This window comes from Corvus kubaryi, unplaced genomic scaffold (genome assembly GCF_017639235.1).
Source record: "Corvus kubaryi isolate FWS band 111438036 unplaced genomic scaffold, C.kubaryi_AGA036_p1.0 37394, whole genome shotgun sequence".
In the NCBI taxonomy this organism is placed as follows: domain Eukaryota; kingdom Metazoa; phylum Chordata; class Aves; order Passeriformes; family Corvidae; genus Corvus; species Corvus kubaryi.
Genome location: NW_024581133.1, coordinates 4,738,509 through 4,758,745, shown reverse-complemented (window position 1 = coordinate 4,758,745; position 20,237 = coordinate 4,738,509). Strand labels below are relative to the sequence as shown.

General features: G+C 43.1%; 1 protein-coding gene across 8 annotated transcripts in view; it reads right to left on the bottom strand.

Moving 5' to 3' along the window:
• The window catches only part of CTXND1 (cortexin domain containing 1), a 35,340-nt gene that overhangs the window by 5,215 nt on the left and 9,888 nt on the right, over positions 1 to 20,237 (bottom strand). For 4 of the 8 annotated variants that reach the window (XM_042039028.1, XM_042039029.1, XM_042039030.1 and 1 more), the window contains one exon: positions 2,944 to 3,118. The exons of 1 other annotated variant lie outside the window; for it this stretch is intronic. The gene's annotated coding sequence lies outside the window, so the exon portion shown is untranslated. Of the gene's footprint in view, positions 1 to 2,943; positions 3,119 to 17,975; positions 19,270 to 20,237 lie in introns of those variants that run through there. 3 more of the 8 variants (XR_006017853.1, XR_006017854.1, XR_006017855.1) reach the window with 1 other exon arrangement.

Genomic DNA, 20,237 nt, shown 5'->3' with positions numbered 1-20,237 from the left:
TGAAACCAAGCAGACATCTCATGATCTCATGTATTTACCAGTCACATCTTTAGGAGCTCATGAAGAAATCTCTGAGGAGTGAGGTCAGGCTTGTAATGCTCACCTTGCCTGGCCAGAGGTCTAATATTCCCAAGAGACTGCTACCCCTCTATTTCACCAGCCAAGAGATCTTACATTGCAGTTTATAACTTCATTTGATGAAAAAAGGGTTTGTCAGCAAAGCTGAGTATTAAGTATGAATACTTTATGAATACGAAAGAAAAAAGTGTTATCAAAACTGCTAATGTATCCCAATCTTTTCCTGCAGTGCTCTTGTGAATGTCCTACAAGGATGGGTGTGATTTTTAATTTTTTTTTTTTGCCTTCCTGATGTTCTGGCTGTTGTATCATGTGGGGTTATTTTACCCTAAGTTACCTCCTGCAGAATATCAGAACTACCTGGTAATTTCCATCAGTACTGATCTTGGAGGGAAAACTGCATTTCCACTCAAATGTACTTTCTTTGGAAAGATGAATCATTTACTCAGAAAATGATCAGAAGTTTCAAGTAGAGATCTGTCCCTTGGGGATTTTTCTCTTCAAAATGGCATCACCCAATTTCATGGGAGTTTGGTTTAAGTGCTGCATCCCTCTGCTTCCTTCTGCCCCCAGCACTGTGCCTGGAGGGTGCTTCTCTCCTGCTGGAAGGGAAAAGCACATTATGGAAAGGATAGGCCAGGCAGAAGGTTTTACCCAGAGAAAAAGGCTGAAAGGCTGCGGCATCTGAGCTGTAGTTTGCACAGTAATTTACGGTGACAGCTTGAACCTGATGGTTCCATGTTTATATTGATCTGTTTTGACAAAAAGTAGGCATTTTCAGGGGGACTAGAAATATTTTTTTCCAAAAAGCTGTGTTTTTGATGTTGTATAAACCACATGTTTTCCCTCCTTCTGGTCTCCCCACGAACTTGTTAATGTTTTGATGCTTGGCACTATTCTGCATTAAGTCACTGCTGATGGCCAATGTGTTTCTAGGGGCTGGCCAGAAGGATCTGCCTTTCCAGGAGGCTGTCCTCACTCTCAGCTTGGCTGCTGACCCACATCCCTCAGCGCACCAGCACTGTCAGAGTGGAAACCTCTGCAGCTCTGGCCTGTCAAAGTGCTCACGGGACGGTTGGGTGCCAGGAGGCATTTGGTGGTGTTCCATGCTGTTAGTCACTGCAACTGCATTCCAGCAGGCTTGGCAGTGCAGGGAGTCCTCAGTGCTGAACAGAGCTGGGTGCTGGAATGGGGTTGTGCCTGAGGCAGCTGTCTCCAGATTAATTTATTGTGCCTGGAACGCATCGCTGTTCTAGATCAGGCATCTGGGGACCGGCAAGGGACAGTCCCCAAATGCAAAAGGAGTTATTTACATGTGTTCACCAGGGCTGTTTCCTCTTGGGAAAGTCCAGCTCCCAGGTATTACCATGGACATGCTGTGTCCTGCTCTCTGCCAGGTGCTTGTGGCTCTCCATCTCTGTAACAGCTGCACAACTTGTCCTGCTTAACTTCTATTTCCTTGGCCAGCACCTCCACTCCCCTTTCTCACTTCCTTGGTGCCCAGCAGTACAGCCAGCCTTGGAGTGGGCTGTGGAAGTGTCTCACAGGTTGAGGCAGATTGGGTCCATACTGGATGCTCTACCTGCATGTCCTGCCCTGTATCCCAGCCCCAGGGGATGTGCTGTGCAGGTGAGCAGAAGGGTTTTGCAGTCGGTTTTTCTCAGTCTGGCTTGTGAAATCCATCAGTGCTGTTGAAGTTAGCTCTCTCTCCAGCTCCAGACTGGTTGGCTGAATGTTTGCTGTTGTTTACCAGCAGGGTTGATGTTGACAGCATTGTATGTGTGGGGAAAAAAAAAAAAGATCTGTAGAAACAATTATAAAGTTTCACACTTGAATGATCAAGTTTTCGCTGAATAGCTGAATTGTAGAAAATTACTTTTTTTCCTAGCTTGACAGCAATGGGCCGTAGAATTGTATTTTTAAAAGTTTTTTCAGATTTGTTGAAAACGTGATTTGGTCTAAACAAAGCCAAAAGATGAAGAAGGACAATCCCTGGTTCAAACTAGGCAGTTTAGCAGTCCTGAGTGTATGTCTTGCTGCACACCCCGAGGTGTTTCAGTGCTGTCTCTCCCCCTCTAACTCCTCTGAGAGTAGGTGGGTGCCGCAGGCAGGCTCACCCAGGGGTGGAGCTGTGCTGGCTGAGTAGCACCAAAAGTGGCTCTGTGCACTTGGCTCCTTGAGGGTTGCAGAAGGCCAGGACCAGGCAGCAGCTGTGTCTCTTCAGAAGGGTTGGAATCCTTGAGTTTTGATGCCCTGCTCCCCTGACTTGTTTTTGTGCCTCTGTTCTGGCAGTCAGGAGACCCTGGAGCTGGGTCAGGTGCATGGCCCAAGGACCAAGAACCCTGGTACCTCACTGAAGACTCCATCCTGAGCATTTGCTCTTGGCTGGCTGTTTTGTGTCCCAGTGCCCTTTTCAGGAGGGATTGCCACAGAAAAGAGACTGTATTCAGTGTTTATGACCTTATGCATGACATTGGCACCCTCATTAGTGTACCAGCTCTGTTAACAGGCTCTCTGTAACACTTGTGCTCACCAGTGTGTCTGCATTTTGCAATCAGCCCCACCTGATTCCAGCTCCAAGATACTTTAGAAGATATGTTTTTTTTTTTTTTTTTCCTGACCTGACAATCTTGGCACTGTCACTTTAAATATAAACTAATAAGGTACCACATACATTGCAGAGAGCTGGTTCCCGTGCTGGTTAATCATGTTTCAACTCAGCTCAAAGGATTTATTTCAAAACATTCTCTGTTTCTGGTTTCTTGGTTGGTTTTTTTTCCCCTTCTATACTCATTTCCCAAAACAACAGCTGTACAGGGAAGGAAGGGAAATGATGAGATTTCACGTATGCAAACAGATCCATACCTTCCAGACCTGGGTAGGAAGCCTGTCACATCCCAGCATAGCAGCATTGTGGAGATAAAATCCTCCCTGCAGTCATATTTTAAAAGTTTTGTCAGTCAGTGGGGCTTTAACGGCGTCTGGGCTCCGCTCAGGCTCACCTCTACCCAGACCTGGAAGCAGTTCTCACCGAGGTGCTCTGAAAAAAAATAATAATTGACAATTGCTCCTCACGCAGGATGTGGGCGTGACGGACTCGTTAAGCAGTTGGGAACCGCTCCAGCGACAGCCTGAGGCAATCGGATCCGCTCATGCACAAGATGGATTCATTTGTCAGGCATTCCCTAGAAGAACATTTATGATAGGAAGAGCAATGTTCAAGCCTGAAGTCATATCAATATTTCTTCTTAAACGAGCAAAAAGTCCTGTTTTTAAAACATAGTGAAAGATCAGCCAGGTTTGAATTGATCCTGCTCAGGAGTCTGCATATTTAGTTGGGGCCTGGATTATTTGTTTAAACAAAACTACTTGATTTGTCTGAACTGACACACCAGCACCGAAAAACTAATAATTATTTGCACTTTTTTTTCAGTCTGGTTTGGGATAATATTCTATTTTTCATGCACACAAAATAATTTCAACCAGAAAAACTTTTAAAACTTGATGGATGACAAACCTGGTTTTTTACACATTGCTGTGGAAAGGAGTTCTAAGGTGTAGGATGGGAAGGCTGAGAAGAACAAGGCAAACGATGAGCCCCAATCCCTCGTGAGGGAACTCAGCAGGACAGGCTGCTGCTCAGGCAAGGGGCTAGAGGTGACTGGTCAGGCAGGAAGGTGAAATGCTGCTCCAGATAGGTATTATGTGTGTTTGTCAAACAAAGTCACCTTCAATTTGAAGTTCAAATCTATAAAGGAATAGCCTGGACACTTGATCATACTCTAATATTCTTAACAATCTAGTTTTGATTAAAAACTCACTGCCTCTGAGCACAGGAGTGAAATGCTGTAGATAGATACAGACAGATGAGCTTCCTGCTACACCCTGAGAGCAATAATAGGACCTTTAGCTTAGTCTAAAAATTAATTGTCCTTTTATACTTACAATTCTTTCAGCAGAAAATCGATACTTCATTTCAGTAACTCTGCCTTCCTATAAGCATGATTTCTCCTGCGTTCCTGAAGGCAGGTTTAATCTTTGTTTTTAACTCACTGTTTGGCATTTTGTTTTGGTTGTTGGACTATTTTATTTCTTGCTTTACATAATGACTTTAAATCTTTATGCTCAGCTTAGCTTATGCAAACTCCTCTATTCGATCTAGCCCTCGGTTACAGTCAAGAGACAAATAGTCTTCCCTCCACACACTTGCTTTTAGCCAGTTGTAAATCACTGGATGCCAGCATTCCATCAGAAGACTAAAGACATCATTTGCAAGTGCCCAAAAGTTGAAAACAAATAAACACATAAATCAATCTGGGGAAGGTTTTAAAAATTGCTGTTGCACAAATGTTTCCTTCCTACACAGCCCATGGCAAGAATAACATTGATCTTCATTGAGAAAAAAGATGCAGCACACACTTAAAATAACTGTGGGCTGCTTATAATTTGAGAGCATCCTGAATCAAATAACCATTTCTCCCTCACTTCAAGGAGCACGTGGAATTATTCATTAACAAAAGATTAAAAAATAGAAGGTTGTGGTTGGGAGCAAGTCTCTGTTCAGAACTATTGAGTGAACTGCTGGACAAGTGGATCTGGAGTAAAAAGTGCTTCCAGCTCCCCAGAGCTCAGCTTGTGTGGAAAATCCTTGATTAAACTTTGCCGAGGTGAGAACATCTGGGAATCTTTCTCAGAGGCTGGAAGTGGTGGTTCAGAGGCAAAAAAGAGGGGTAGGATCAGTGATGGACTTTATGGGTTGCTGGCTGGACACGAGGGTGGGAAGTGATAGGACTCAAGTAACACAAACAAGGGCGAGTTATCCAGGATGGGGTTGTCTTTGTATCAGCTGCTTTACAATCCAAAGGGGAGCAGGAGGAGGAAGGAAATCCAGGGCTCTCTCAGACCCCAGCTCAGGGATTTTGCTACCCCTCCCTGGCACTGTCCTGGGCTGGCCAGGCTCATCCCTGGGGAAGGGAGCTCTGTGTCTCCTGTGAAGGCTGCAGGGACATTCCTTTGGTTCCCTGCTTGTGTTTCTGCTGCGATGTGAGAGCTGCAGGGATTTTGCAAAGTGGTCCAACCCATCCTCCTTGCAGTACTGGCTTCCACCCTGGGGCTGTTGGGGACACTGATTCATCCTTTAGCAGATAATGCCTGGAAAATGCAGAGCAATACCTGTGATACGAAAAGTTTAGATGAGAAGGAACATCTGTCTGCAGCAGGACCATCCTTCACTCAACGTGTATTTTGATAAGGGGGCTGAAGCTGCTTTCCTTATCACTGCTGAGATGCAGTGTGTGCATCCCCTTTCATCAAGGCAAGTGGCAAATGCAAAGGAGCCTTAGAGAAACAAATGGATTTAGGCTTTAAAGCCAAGGCTTGTAAGGTCTGAATAGATATGATATAAACTCATTTTAATGGAGTATCTGCTTTTTAAACTCTCTGCTATTTAAATCCTCTGAAAGGAGACAAACATGCCTGTTGGTCCTGGCAGTTATTTTATAAATTAAGCAGTGACTGTTATCCAGGAGAATTATAAGCAAAGCTATGGAGAAATTTTTCACTGCAGCAAAGCTGACAAGGAGGAAAAAAGACCCATATTTTTCTGTACTGCTCTGAATTTGTTTATTGTTAGTTTTACAAAAACAAAAGACTCACTTCAAGGTAGAACAGCAACCCCTTGTGACATAAATATTAACTTGTGGTGGTGATGTCCAGTATTCTCTAACTTGCAGGATACCTCTGAGAGACATCTTTTGCCCTTTCTTCTTGAAAAGCTACATACAGATCAGATTGAGGCTGTATCAATGTTTTTCCAATTGAGGAAAAGTATTGTGGATGAATTCTCACCAAAATAGCTGAGTTATAGCTGTAGAACTGACACAAATATAGGCAGAAAGAAATCATATAGCCCTGCTTCATCTCTGAATCACTTATTTCAAATGAAAAGTTAAATTCTTGCTAATGAAGGTAACTCCTAGTCAAGAAAGTTTTAAATTAATAAGTCAGTGGCAAAACATCCAAAATAGTTACTGGTTGCTTTGCCATTGTAATAACTGCAGGTACACATTAATCCATACTGATAACTAATTCATACACTTTTTAAAATACAGTCTTTTCTGAGGTACTTCAGAAATTTGTGAGGAGAGGGCTTTGATCAATTAAACATAAGCAAAAATAAAGCTCAAAGTCCAGAGCGTGTTTTGGCTCAAAACAAGACAAACTGACCCAGGCTCCACACAGAGCTCCCATCAGAGGCACTGCTCCTCTCTGTTCCTTTTCTGAACTGCTTTGGTCTGCAGGGGATGGTGAAGGATGGATGTTTGTAGCTTGTGCTCATGCACAAAACCTGCTGTGCTATTGCTCTGATTCTTCGTGGTGATGTACCCAGGGCTGTGATGCCAGCTGAACCACACCCGATCTTAAACTGGAGAAAAAAAAAAAGGCTGGCAAAGGAGTCTTAAAGACTGAACGAATAAGCCTGAGATGTAGCAGAAATAAGGACTTGACTGCAAAGCAGGACATGAGGTTAAACACTGTCAGCATCTGTTTCTAGGTCACTGGGCAAAAATGGACCCCCAGGAGGAGCAGCCCCAGAGCCCAGAGTTGTTATTGGGTAAGGATGAGAAACCCTTAGAAAACAATGGCAAAACCAGCCCTGCTTAAACAGATTTCTCTCTGCTCACTGGTACGAGGAATAGGAGGAAAGAATAACTGAAGGTCTGAAATGAAAAGTTAGGGGCCCCAGGTGATCCAAATGAGTTTGGGTTAGGGCCGTTTCAGGGTGCAGAGCCTTGTGCTACGTGGGACACCCACAGCAGCTTGCTGCTTCTCTCTCTCCAGCTGGAAAGCCAGAATTGTTGCAGCATGTTATCTAATTTCAGCTATAATTTGCCAACAGGAGAAGCAGAAACATCGTTACTAGTTTTTCCCTGTTTTCTTTTCTCAAGAGAACAGTTTTTCCCTTGCTACTATAAGAACTGGGAGAATGAAAGTTGGCCTGTTTTCAGAGGCACTGAGTGCCTCCAGCACCATCTGGAACCAGTGTGAGCAGCCAAACAGCTCAACAGCACAGAAAACCTTCCTGTTTTCAGACCCCCCTTTCTGTACAGCTCTGCACGTGAACACTGCACAAAGATTCTTTCTGATGAGGATCCAGTTGGCACCCACATAAACTATATTTTCCACTGTCTCCCAGCAGGGATGGATTGCATCTTCCTTCAGAGAGAGGCCAGATGATTTTTATTACAAATGAACCAAAACCTTGAGTCAGGACATGCATTACATTTTCCATGACAGCCCTGGCTGGAGTGAAGGATCCTGATAAGAATTTAAGGATAATTGAGCTCTAGTCTATAGCTCTGTAGGTAGGTAACAAATATAGCAGCCTCCAAATTTGGCATGTCACCAGGTGAGGCTGGGTGAAAGGATAAATGGCCCATTGCTGAGATGAGTGAGGATCAGTCAGGACCCTGAGTCTGAGCCCCAGCTGCTCATGCTCTCTGCCTCTTGTCCTTCCCTAGGACATGTGGGCAACATCTATTGCAGTAAATCAAATGTGCCCAAGGCTGGTTTTTGGCATCAAGGCTGGCTGGTAAAGAGCTGCTTGTGCAAATGGGGACCAGCTTTTTAGCTGTGGTGTTACGGTAAGGGGTAATGGTTTTAAACTAAAACAGGGTCTTTTTAGATTAGATATAAGGAAGAAAATCTTTACAATGAGGGTGGTAAAACACTGGTACAAGTTACCCAGAGAGGGTAATGGATGCCCCATCTCTGGAAATATTCAAGGTAAGGTTGAACAGGGCTCTGAGCAACTTGATCTGATTAAAGATGTCCCAACTCATTGCAGGGTGCTTGGAACTTGATGACCTATAAAAGTCCCTTCCAAACCAAACCATTCTGTGATTCTATGAAATCCTGTTAAATTAGGCCTCTGTGGCAGGTTGTTATAATGTGATTATACAGAGGGATGACAAATTAAACCTGTAAACTTAAAGTATCTTTTAGCTATAGAACGTATTTATGAGAAGTGCCAGATGGATGGGTGTAAAATGCAGTTTATGTTTAATCAAAGACAGAGAACAGATAAAAATGATCTCTGAGAATGGTGAAAAAATGGGCCTCTTTATGACTGGGCTTTGGCAGCAGGAGGTGGGCAGAGCACCAATTTAGTGATCACCAGCACAGCCTGACACTGAAGACTGTCCAAGTAGTGAAAAGCTACCCAATGATTATTACCCTGGTTGTCATTTCTGGGGCATGTTCCCTGGATCACCTTTAGGTGAATCCTCAGGCACCCATGCCCTGGGGGTGCTCCAGGCCAGGCTCCAATGCAGCATCCCTGCAGCAGCTCTGATCCATGCTGGTGATGGCTTTGGCCAGAGCTTTGTTTGTGCTTGGGGTTTTGGGGGTGACTGATGCCGTTTCATTCTCTCCTTCCCTCTCATCCCAATCTGTATTGATGATATTCCCAAGTATAACCCACAGCCTGAGTGCTACCTGTGTTTCTACACAGATTTTTTTTCTGATTGTGTACTCATGTACACACTCTAAGTATACGTGCAGCTTTTTCACCACATCAAGAAAGGTCCTTTCCTCAGCTGGAAGCTCGTTGACTTTTCTGTAAAACTTGTAGTCAGAAACACTCTTTAATTAAGACTGTACTGAAAGGAGCTTTGATTCCAGACGTGTGTTACAGCCTGATGTTGTTTTCTCTGTCACTGCAGCAGATTACTGTAAGTGTAGTCCTTGATTAAAAAGATTGTGGGCAATTACATTCCATCTCCACAGCTTCAGCTAGATCAGTAGCTTGTCAGTGGGTCACTGGGAATCAGACTGCCAGAACCTTTGTACAGGTTCAATTTATAAAAGACTGGTTTTGGCACAGCACCCAACAGTCCCAGACAGCCAATACCTTATTAATGCACCATTAGCCACAAGGAACATTTTTAAGTGAACCTAATGTACAGGGAGCCACGAGGGCTTGCCTGGACTGACTCAGCAGTTTGGAAGGTCTTTTCTCCCTTGAAGGGATCACACTGACTTCTGAATGTGCTCAGATGTCTCAAACCTAAGTGCTCTTTTCCCCCTTGTAGGTGCCTTTATTATTTTGGTTTTTATGGACTGGGATCACTGTGGTTTGAGGAATAGATACCTGCCATAGGGGAGTTTTCTTCAGGATAACTAAAATGGTCAAAGGGGCGATCAGTTACTTTATAAGTGTCTGAAGAAGATGGGAAAAAAGTGGCTGAGGAATCATGTTTGAACCACACAAAAATCATAGACCAGGTGAGTGGGAAAATTGTTTCCTCACAATTAAAAAAAAACAAAACCTACCAGTTTTTAAAAACAGGTAAACAGTGGGGGGCATTCAATGAACTAATAGACAACCAGCTTGTAATTGAAAACAGGACTTCTTTATTCAGCAGGTAGTAACTTCCCAAACTTGCTACCATAGGGGTCTGTGGAGAGTGCCAGCAGGCTTTTTGAGCTGGAGGAATTACAGAAAACAGGTCCAGAAACAGACCCTGAAACCATGAACCAGAGGTCTTCCCTATGACTTCCTAATAGAGCAATTGTGGGTGTTGGAGGATGGGCTGCAAAACGTGGCCAGGCTAACACAGGGTCCCCAATGAGCATCTCCCCTCAGACCACTGGGCTGCCCCAGCAACAGGTTTTCATGTTCTTATTTCTTGGATTGATAATGCTTTTGGGCTGCCTCTGAAAAGTCCCCCTAAGAAATGAGAAGATATTTAAGATCTGATCCAATTTCAGCTTCAACCTCTATTTGTATCTGTAAATAATATAGATCTAATACTTTTAAAACCAGGCACTGATTTTTGCTTCTAGTTTAACTCTGTCTCTTTATATTTACTGAATATATTTATATTCAGTGCAATAAGGAGATTCCTCAAAAGCTTTTCATGCATGAAAAGAAACTAAACTCAAACAGCTCAATCCTATGAATAATAAGGTGAGATGTGTCCCAGTGGGTCTCTGCCTGTCCATGGCTGCTATTTCTTTATTGTCACAGGCTCATTTTATGCCCACACTCTTGGAAGTTTAATTAATTGCAAATTCAGGTGATGGAGAGGTGCTTTGCAGCACAGTAGACTTTGGGCCAGAAGCAAATATACATCTAACATGTAGGAATTCCATCCCCATGTCTGTGTGGGCTGAGAGAGAGACAATTACCCTTGAGCACCATCTCGCCAGGCACGCAGCTCGGTACAGAGCATCCAGCCAGTGATCTTTAAAACTGTGCAGGGAGCACGACATGATGACACCATTAGGATTAACTGTATTTTCCTACCTCATTTGGTGTACTTCTGTGTGAAGATTTATGTTGGGACAGGAACTAACAGGACTGCAGTCATGACTCAATACAGAACTAGCTTTTTCTAAGGCAAATTTTTATATATGTGCAAATGCAGAGCTGGAACTGATTTTTTTTTTAGCTGTGTTCTTTCTTTCCCCTTGGACTGTTTTCCCTGCAAGGTCTTCTAGATGATCCTACTGCTGAGCCTCATGGTACAGGATGACTCCAGATCTCCCACAGGTTCAGTGTGCTGCAGCTGAGACTGGAGCATCTGGAAGGACAGGACACAGCTCAAAAGCAGCCCTTACTTTTCAGTTGCTCAGCTGCAGTTCTGCCTGGTGCTGTTCCATCAGGGCTGTGCTCAGAAGATGTTAGTGCTCACGTTCCAGCAACAGTCAGACTTCTTAAAACAGGGGTTTGATTGAGGAGGGGGGGAGCGAAGTGGCAGAAGGAGATTTATAACTCCATCATGCTTCAGCATCGGCCTTCTCTTAGAAGGCAAACAAGGGTAACTGGTTTTGCCCAGTTCTGCAGTGTTTCTGATTCACAGAAATAACAGAACCTCAGGATCTTCTCCCATGTCACTGCAGGTTAGCACAAAGAATTACCTGGATGCAGTGGCTGGGAAAAAATGGTTCCCTCTATTCTGAAGAACCCTGACACTCTCTTTAGGGTGGAAGCCTCTGTGTAGGTACAGGCTGGCACACAGAGGTGTGTGAGATGCTCGGGGTTTGTGGAGGGGCAGCGAACACAGTCCCAGGGATTATCTATGGCAGGACAAGGCAAGGAGCCAGGTTTGGTTTCAAGTTGTCTGTTTAGAGCAGGATTGTTCAAGTTGCCTGTAACAAGAAAGCACAGACCTCAATTCTAGCTGAGTCTAGGAGTTAACACTTCCAAAGGAAGGCAAATAAAATCCTATGACTTTTTCAGTTTTTCTGAATTACTGAAACTAATTATTAACTGAGAATAATATGTTAAGCAAAGATACAAGGGAACTCTTCTAACAGCAGAAATCTCCAACACTGCCCCACAGTCTGTAAGTCTGGGCTCTGCCTCCTCTTGGTCTGCTCTGCAAACTGAACTTTGCAAATGGAGATTTCCTCCAGCATCGCTGTCCGTGTACATCACTGTCCCACCTGCCCCCACAGCTCTGAGGTGGGCCAGCAATGGAAAGCAGCCCGAGATTGCTATAAAATTGAGTTCTTGTAAGAATGCCAAGACTCAAGTAGGAAAGTCATGTACAGGCTGGTGGCTAAAGCAGATGGAGAGCAGGAAGGAGGTGGAGAGCCTGCTCACACACAGCCTGATGCATGTGGTGTTAACAAGGTCAGCAACCCTGGAGTGATACGTGGAGTAAATAATGGGGCCCGTGTGGCAGAGCTGCCTCAGGCACATTTCCTGGGCTGAAGGAACACTGCAACTGCAAACCATTTGAAAGCAGTGAGATATACAGCACTCAGCTAGAAAAAAGCTCTTTATGGGCATGCTAAAATATGGCCTGTGCATGGCTGGGTACCTCTCTTTGAATGACTTTCCCCTAGCAGAGAAAAATGTCTGGCTTCTATCTACATGACTGCGAGCACCCTTGAACTAAATTAGTTTTGTAAATGCTGGACTGGCAGTGGGAGGGTTGATTTCTAGAGAAATTATTTTAATAATAAAATGCCTCATAAAAACTGCATTGACTTCAACCAGGCAGATTGTGGGCAGCTAGAAAGTTCTGACTGCTTCACTTTAACCCAGTACTTTGGGGCTAACCAACACACTAATGTCATCCTGGTTGTGGTAAATGTCTCTCATGAGCACAAAAATCAAGGGCAGCATTTACTTGGACATCTGGTGGGTCAGGGCTGAGGAGGGTGTGATACTCAGTGGGTAAACTTTGTGCTTCCAAGACACCTCTGTGAAATCAGTGGGATGTATGGGCTGGCAGCCTACACTTGGCATTTCCCACATTTTGCACTGGTATGACAAACACAAACTTCAGATCTCTTCCCCCTCAACCTTTTTTATTCCGTGCCCTGACTCACTACTGACTATGCAGTGAGAAAGACAGTGGGGTTTGTGCAGTGCTGGGTCTGTATGTCTGAAGGTACCATCTCAACATCTTCCAAGCCTTCCAGAAAATCAGGTCTGAGAGTTAAACAGCCTTGGGAAACCCTGCTGAATTTTGTCTCTGAGGAAAGCCTTACTGCCAGAAAGGGTGCTCTGATGGGAACACTGCATTCCCAAGACAAATTGCCCTTGGAATCACTTCCCCTTCTCTGCCAGCTAATAAAACCCTAATTTTCTCAAAGGGAACTTCAAGCAGAGTTTTGACTTTGAAAAATAAGTGCCAGCAATTATCTGCCATTTGATAGAGCCAGTTCTATTGATATGCAATATTTAATAGGAAGTGTTTAAATATTATAGTAGCAGCATAAAAACCTACACTTGACCACAAAGAATGATGTCCAAATGATTCCTTTGGCATCTACTGAAGGTATAGTTTAAAGTAAGTCTTCCAGAAGTCTGATAGGTTGTCTTGTCACAACTTCTCCTATGAAGTAGTTTCCTGAATGCTTCCCTGGGGTGGGTTTGTTTGATTTTTCTTTTTTTTTTCCCTTGGTGACCTGCTGCAGTGCACACCAATTAAAGCATTTGGCAGGTTTCTTATAAATATAACCTTGAAACTGTGGAGCAGACTACTGGTGAAATGTGGCCAGCCTATGCTTATCTGTCCATCAAATGACACTGTAAATGCCAGGGTTAGGAAGGAAAGCAGATCTGCTTTTAAGAAATTGGGGGTATCCTCACTACACACCAGCCTGGTACAGGGCCCTGTCAGCTTCTGCTGCAGGGACTCCTCTCCACCCCCTTCTATTTCAGGTTTCTGACAAAGCTAATTATGGCAGCAAGTGACTTGCATCAATGACATTCAGGGAACACAAGCATTTGTGGGCTTGGGAGCTCTTGAGCATTGCCCTGTCTGCAAATTTTTCTTCTTCCAGTGAAAGTGTAATGGTTTGCTATTTATTTATGTTTAGAAAAACTCCTTCACTAGACATTCACCTTTTCTACTTTACCACCAGTCTTGGATAATTAACAGCCTCAGAGACCGGCTCTGTTATAGGCAGGGACTCTAAAAACTATCTTCCCTTCTGTTATTTTTTTTTTTAAGCTTGAGAAGCAACATCACTTTTCTGACCCTAAAAACATAGCCTGGGAACTGGATCTAGGTTCTTTTCCACCTCACAAATCACCACCCAGGGAATGATTCCTCACTGGAACTTGGAACAGCCTAATAGTTCAGGAGCCAGGAGACATCCTAGCTCCCCCACACACCCTGACCTTACATATGGTGTTGCTGCATTGCTACTGGATATAAAAAGCCTACAGGATCTGCTTCAGTCAGGAAGCAGCTGGGACTGTGAATGCAGATGAGAAGCAGACTTAATTCACTCAAGGAAAACGAGGCCAGTAGAAAACGAACATTATTTTCCTGTCTATAATTGCATTTTAAGTGCATAATAAGTAGACGATGGTAAGCATGTGCTAAAGGGTCCAACTGTTCTTAATTGATTAAAATAGCTTCTGAAGGCGGTTCTGTTGTGGATCTAACACAACGTGATGTTATACCATAGCACCAGGATGAGCTTGTGGTCAACTACGTGTCTCTTCTCTGGGTCAGAGAGTTTTCCACAGTTCAGAGCGTATCACTTGGTACTGACAGTCACCTGCCTCTGTCCCACTGACCTCAGCAGAGGGGCAACTGCAATATATCAGCACCAAAAGCCTGCTGTCTCCCATGCAAGCTGGAAGAGTCTTTTCCAGTGGTTAATGTAAAGTTCAGCTTCTAGAAAGCAGAGATTGGTGGCCAGACGTGCCAAGCTGGGGGCATTGTGCCCAGCTGCTCTCTTCTTTATTTCTTTCCCTCTATCCCAATGGCAAGCCTCTGATACAAAACTGGGTGGGGTTTCACCTGAGTTTGAAAGTGTTAATATTAACTTCCCCCTCAATAACCCAGAGCAAGTCTGGGAGTGAGCACAGGATCAGCCACCCTGGCAAACTGCAGGGAGGGGAGAGTGATGAATGGTTTGGGATGGACAGGTGGAAAAAAACCAAAACATTTATCCCAGGTCAGCAGGGTGAGGGGGGACCACGCCTGGCTCTGTCCTGGTAAATATTGCATTGAGTTAAAGAAGCATGGTGAGACAGGAATTGAGTTTCTGCTCTGTGGGAACTTCAGACCTGGGACTGCATCTTCGCTGAGTCTTATATTTCATATCTCAGAGATGGTGGAAAAAAGGTGAGTATTTTCCCTGTAAGATAAGGTAGGAAAATCAAGAGTCTCTTCTCTCTGTGCAAGGAAGATACTAGGAAAAGGAGTTTTCTGTAGGGTCCTAGAATGAAAACATTATCCTACCAAGGCTTTTGCTCTCCAGCCAGAGAATGTGGAGTGCACTTCTGAAGTGTCTTGAAGCTGGCTGCAGTACAGGTTGCCCAATATTAATTAAAAAAGAAATAACAACAGCATAATCATTATGGCCAGCCCAGTGTTTTATCCCACCTACTTTAAATAGACTAAATAAATCACCGACTTAATAAATAATTTTCCATGAAGTAGCATGGCAACTGCTCCAGCTCACTGGCAGGCACGCAGACACCAGAGTCCTGGCAGAACTTGAACACCCACATTTGAAAGGCAGCATCTCTGGGCCTTGTCTTCTAATTGCAGAGCCTTAAATCACACGACCCATCTTGCTCCAGGCTCCATGTCTCATCTGTGTCGTATGTTAACCTGTTGTCAAAATAAATTTGATTTGCAAATAGACAAGAGCTGGGCTGATGCTTTAATTTTAGATCACTTATCTGAATGCAATTTTCACACAAGGATTGAAGCACATGCCTGGCTTTAAATAGGTACTAAGGGCAGTCCTGAGAATAAAGCAGTGAGGACAAGATACATAACTGCATTTAGGTTCCTAACTTCTTGTAAACTTGTTTAACACTTCACAGATTGACAGAATGTTCTGAGGTGGAAGGGACCCATGAGGATTATTGAGTCCAGCTCTTGAGTAAATGGTCCATATGGGGATGGAACCCACAAGCTTGGTGCTGGCAGCACCCTGCTCAAACCAACTAAGACTTGAATGAGAACAGGGGTTTCTAGGAAGGATTCAAGAACCAATTTACTCCTATGCCTTTGACTTTTAACCTAAGTCCAGCTAATACTGTCAGGTTTAAAGTATGTGCTTGGTTTGCTGGATGGCACCAGGAATTGCCGGTACATTGCAGTCTCTGTACTGGACATGGCACTTCTCCACCTTTGTCATTGAATGTTGAGGCAGAAAATTGAAGCATTGCTAATTAAAGTAGGAAGGAACTTCTCAACTTTAAAAATTAATGCATTTAACTGAAATCCTCCCTGGAATTCAGTTGGTTTCCTCATATCTCAAGAGACAGTAACCGTCTCTTTCCTGTAGGTTAAGGGGTATGAATTAATTTCAATCCATGTGATAAGTGATACGAGATTAAGCTGGAAAAAACAAATCATGAATCTGTGCTGACCATGCATGTTATTTAAAAAAAGGCTCAAAATAACTTGCTTAGTAAATGGATACAAAGTCTTTGACATCATAGGTGCTTCAGATTAACATCCACACAGCTGCTAAAGTGGAAGTTTGTCATCCCAAGTATTAAAGGGAAGGAAGGTCAGAGAAATTAATTAAGCAAATATATAGCAAGCCTGACCTAGCAGTCATTAGAAACTCAAATCAATGGGAATTTATCTTGCAGGACAAAACCACTACTGCTTACAGAAACATTAAAGAACCATGGGCTTGGACCAAGTAGATAGAAATCTATTGTGGAAGGCTTTTCTTCCTAGCACGGGACGTTTTCAAGAGCATTTAACTGCGCTTTTCCATTTTGGAACTGAATGGTGAATCCTGTCCCACACTGACTGAGACCACAGCCTCACACAACCCCTTCAGCAGCATTTGCCCTCAACAACAGCAAATTTGTCAATGCCTGACTTTATTAGTATGAAAGCAAGAGTTCTTGTAGCAAAAAGAGAACTCCCTGTGATAAGTCTTTGGCCAGGGTGGTAACAAGCTCCATTTGAAGTTTCAGACTGCAGCGATGTTCGCAAATGACAAAACCAGCCCTGGCTCCTGGGATGTGCTGAAGTTCATGAATGGCAGTTCTGTCACTGTCAGAACTCGGAAGACAGCACAGGCCAGACCTCTGGGAAACATCCTCTGGATACCTGGAGTTCCCTATTCTTATTTGGGAGACGTAGTAAATAACACCAATACCAACGGACTTACATATTCATTTTTAGCCTTATTTCCCATCTTGGTAGAGGTTCCTGCCAGTTTCAGTCATGCAGAATCATGTCTCCAGTGTCTCTGAACCCTTTTCAAGAGTGGCAGCAGTCATCTGCAGGCTGCTGAAAGAGCTGAATATCTCATTTATATTGCTCATTGTATCACAGGCTGCTCTAAGGTCTCTGAATGATTTCTCTCTTTGTATTTCACAGGACACAACATTGGTAACTGCTGTTAGATGTTTCAAGTGCTAATCTTTTAAGAAGAAAAACTATTTAGCTTTCAGATTCATTTGCTTATGCCCTACATGTTGCCAGACTCTAACTGTAGATAAAGTTCACCAAATGCTGGACTTGGTGACAATAATATATTCTGGAAGTGTTTCACTGGAAGCTCTGAGCAGTGACTGGGAATAAAACTTCTCCCTGGTTGATGTGGTTCAGCTGTAGATAAATAAGCACTATGTGCTTTGGTACATTCCCTGTGCATTCTGCTTCGGTGCTTCACTTCCCCTTATTTTGATTATTTTTTTTTTCTGGCATAAACTTAACATAAGACAGAGCTGTGCAAACTTGATAACCTTAAGGAATTATTTGGGACTCAGTGATCTAGGCATAATTCTCTCCTCATTTATCCCCATAAACAATGAAGTCCATAAATCACCTTCCATCTGCTTTGGCATGCAGTGGCACTCAGGCAATGCTATGCAGAGCTCTCCATCATGCAAATATAGGCTGGGACCCTGTGGCCAGTGAAGTCAGCAATGTGAAGGCTTGCTTCCTAACAGCAAGCAAAGAAAACCACCAGACTGAATCTTGATTCCTCGATCCTTTCCTGTTTTCTTTTTCTGGGCATATAAAAGAAAAAAAAATCAAACCAAATCACACAACAAAATGCATGCACACAGCACAGCACCTATCTATTGATCTGCCTTTACCTTAAAAACATCCTTTTCCTCATTTGCCACCCTCTGAGCTTGGTGAATTTTATGAATCCTGTTTTAAAATATGGGACAACTGAGTTGTGTATAATGCCAGCTTTTTTTTTTTGAGGGGGGATGGGTGGGTGGGGTGTGATTTTTAAGAGAAAATCTTCTTTTTAAGGGTTTGACTCCAGATACCTAAAGTGATTCTCCACTCTGTCTGAAAATGTTCACTCAGAAACTTTAAACTACAAACTGTAATATTCGGTTGTTAAGGCAGCAAATTATGTGAGCAGGGTGTTGTACTGCTGTGATTTGAACACCTTGGAAATGCTGAGGCATATTAAAATATTTTGAAGGCATTTAATGAATAATAAATGTATTTGTTATTGCTATGCCACTCAAGCAGAGAAAACAACTTCAGCTTGCATGAAAATACATCGACAACTGCTCTGCAGCAAACAGAACTTGATTATATACAAATCTTTCCTGTGGCTGGGGTAGAAGTATTTTCTTGAATGCCTTTACTCATCATCCCTTCCTTTTTGCAAAGGAGTACTGTGGTTTTCCCTCTTTGCATGCTTCGCACTTCCTCGCCTTTTTTAGTTCCAGCAACTGGAAACTATTTCTTCCCTCTCCTTCTTTGTAACCTGGTGAAAAAGTGCTTTTATTCCTTCACAAATTCCTTTTCTAAACAGCAGCCAGCAAGGACTTTACGGGGCAGTGATTTTCACAGCACCCTTTCAGCGTCCCCAGAGTTGTTCTGCTGTACAAGCAAATGCAGCGTATTTTTGAGAAGGACTGAAAGTAAATTACTCCAGATTTTCTGCTCTGTAGTCCCACCAGTGTTTTAAGCACAGCTTCTCAGAAAGTTACCGAGATCTAAAAATAGATATGAAAGAAAGAGGAATATAGAATCACCTTTGCTATTTTGATGTGGTTATTATTCATTCAAACACATTCTCACCCGCTAAATGTATTTTTACAAGACCTTTAGTAGTTATTCAACACCCTGCATGTCAATTTGCTTATGGGTTCAATGAGCAACATGTTAATGCCAGTTCATATTAGCAAGAACTGTGCAGGAAAAGAAAGTGCTAATACAATGAAAAGAAACTATAAGAACAGAAATCAGAAAAATTTGCTGAGCAAATCTGTTTAGAAATAGAATTCATGCTTTGTATTCCGTTCTTCAAAAAAGGGGGAGGAAACTCCTTAAGATAACCTTACAAAGAGATCAAGTCGGGGAAAAAAGCGCAGTAGTTAGCCCATGTTATGTGATAAAAGTCAAAAAATTGTAGAAACTTGATTGTTCCTCTCCTTTTTACTCTGACATAAATTGCAGTTAGAGCACTTACTGATTTTTATTTCATGGTAACACAAATACAGGAAAGAATATAGTAAGTACTGGACCAGATCCCACTTTCCTCATCTCTACATGCTTAGTGTTCTAATTTCATTCCTTATTTTAAAATTCTCTTTGATTTGGCTTTCAAGGTGAGGAATATTCTTGACAGCGGCAGTGACATGGCACAGCAGAAGGACTGGCACAGCCATCTGAAGCTTTTTTGGAGCTGCTCCTGCTTTCTCTTCTCTCTTACAGTAGCATTTTGCAAAAATCCATTCTTTTAGAGAGTGATGCTCTAATAATGGAGGAAAAACAGAAGTTTAGATTAGATTGTTGTTTGCTGCTATGAAGTAAGGTGGGAGATTAAATAATAGATCATGTACAGAAAAGGTTGGAAATTAGGCTAATCGCTCAAAAATTCTGAAGGAACAGCTCTTCTTATTTTCCCCTGCTGGTTACTACTCTGTTTTATGGTTTAAACTGCTTTAAAAAAATGCTGACTTTCTCTATGCCATTGAACTTCCAAATATTTCAGAGAAGTGCTATTGGGCAGCTGTGTAATAAAATTACTGTCTGCTTGCAATCATATATTCTGCTGCTGACCAAAGATCATCTTCTCTCAGGTCACTCACAGAATTTAATAGAGCTGGGGGAGAAATTTTTCTTTTCCTGATCAAACTTATCACATTTTCCACTCAATGGGTGAGACACTGTTGGATTGCGTGAGGAAGAGGGGGAAAAGCAAGGAAAATGTCCTAGCTAGGGAGCTGGGGTTCTAGTTTGAGGATTTAGTATTATTCCTTCCCCAAGCCCCTTCCTCCCTGAAGAACAGAGCACCTTGGTGGTATGGCTCTCGCTCCAAGGGAGGCAATCCTGGTTTTCTTGCAGCAAGCAGGTTTGAAGTACAGTATCAGCTGTGTTGGTTACAGACCACGATCTTTTCCCAGAGAAACAGCGATGGCAATGTTCTTTGAGAGGTTCCCTGACCTCTTCTGCCTCTTCTCCACTTCTAAGAAGGGATGGCCTGGAATTACCTGCTGTGTGATTTTGGAGTTAGGCTTTTGTAACACCACACACCTTGCACTTGGAGAAGATGCTTTCAGCCAATGCTGAGCCATTTTGAGGAGCTCTATGTGCCCCCAGAAAAGGTCACTTGGGCCATCTCAAATCTTGCCGCTTCACTCCCCTGGGCGTGCTCAGACTCTCACTGACCTCCAGACATGCAGTTCCCATGCTTGCCACTGATTGATATCCATTTATTAT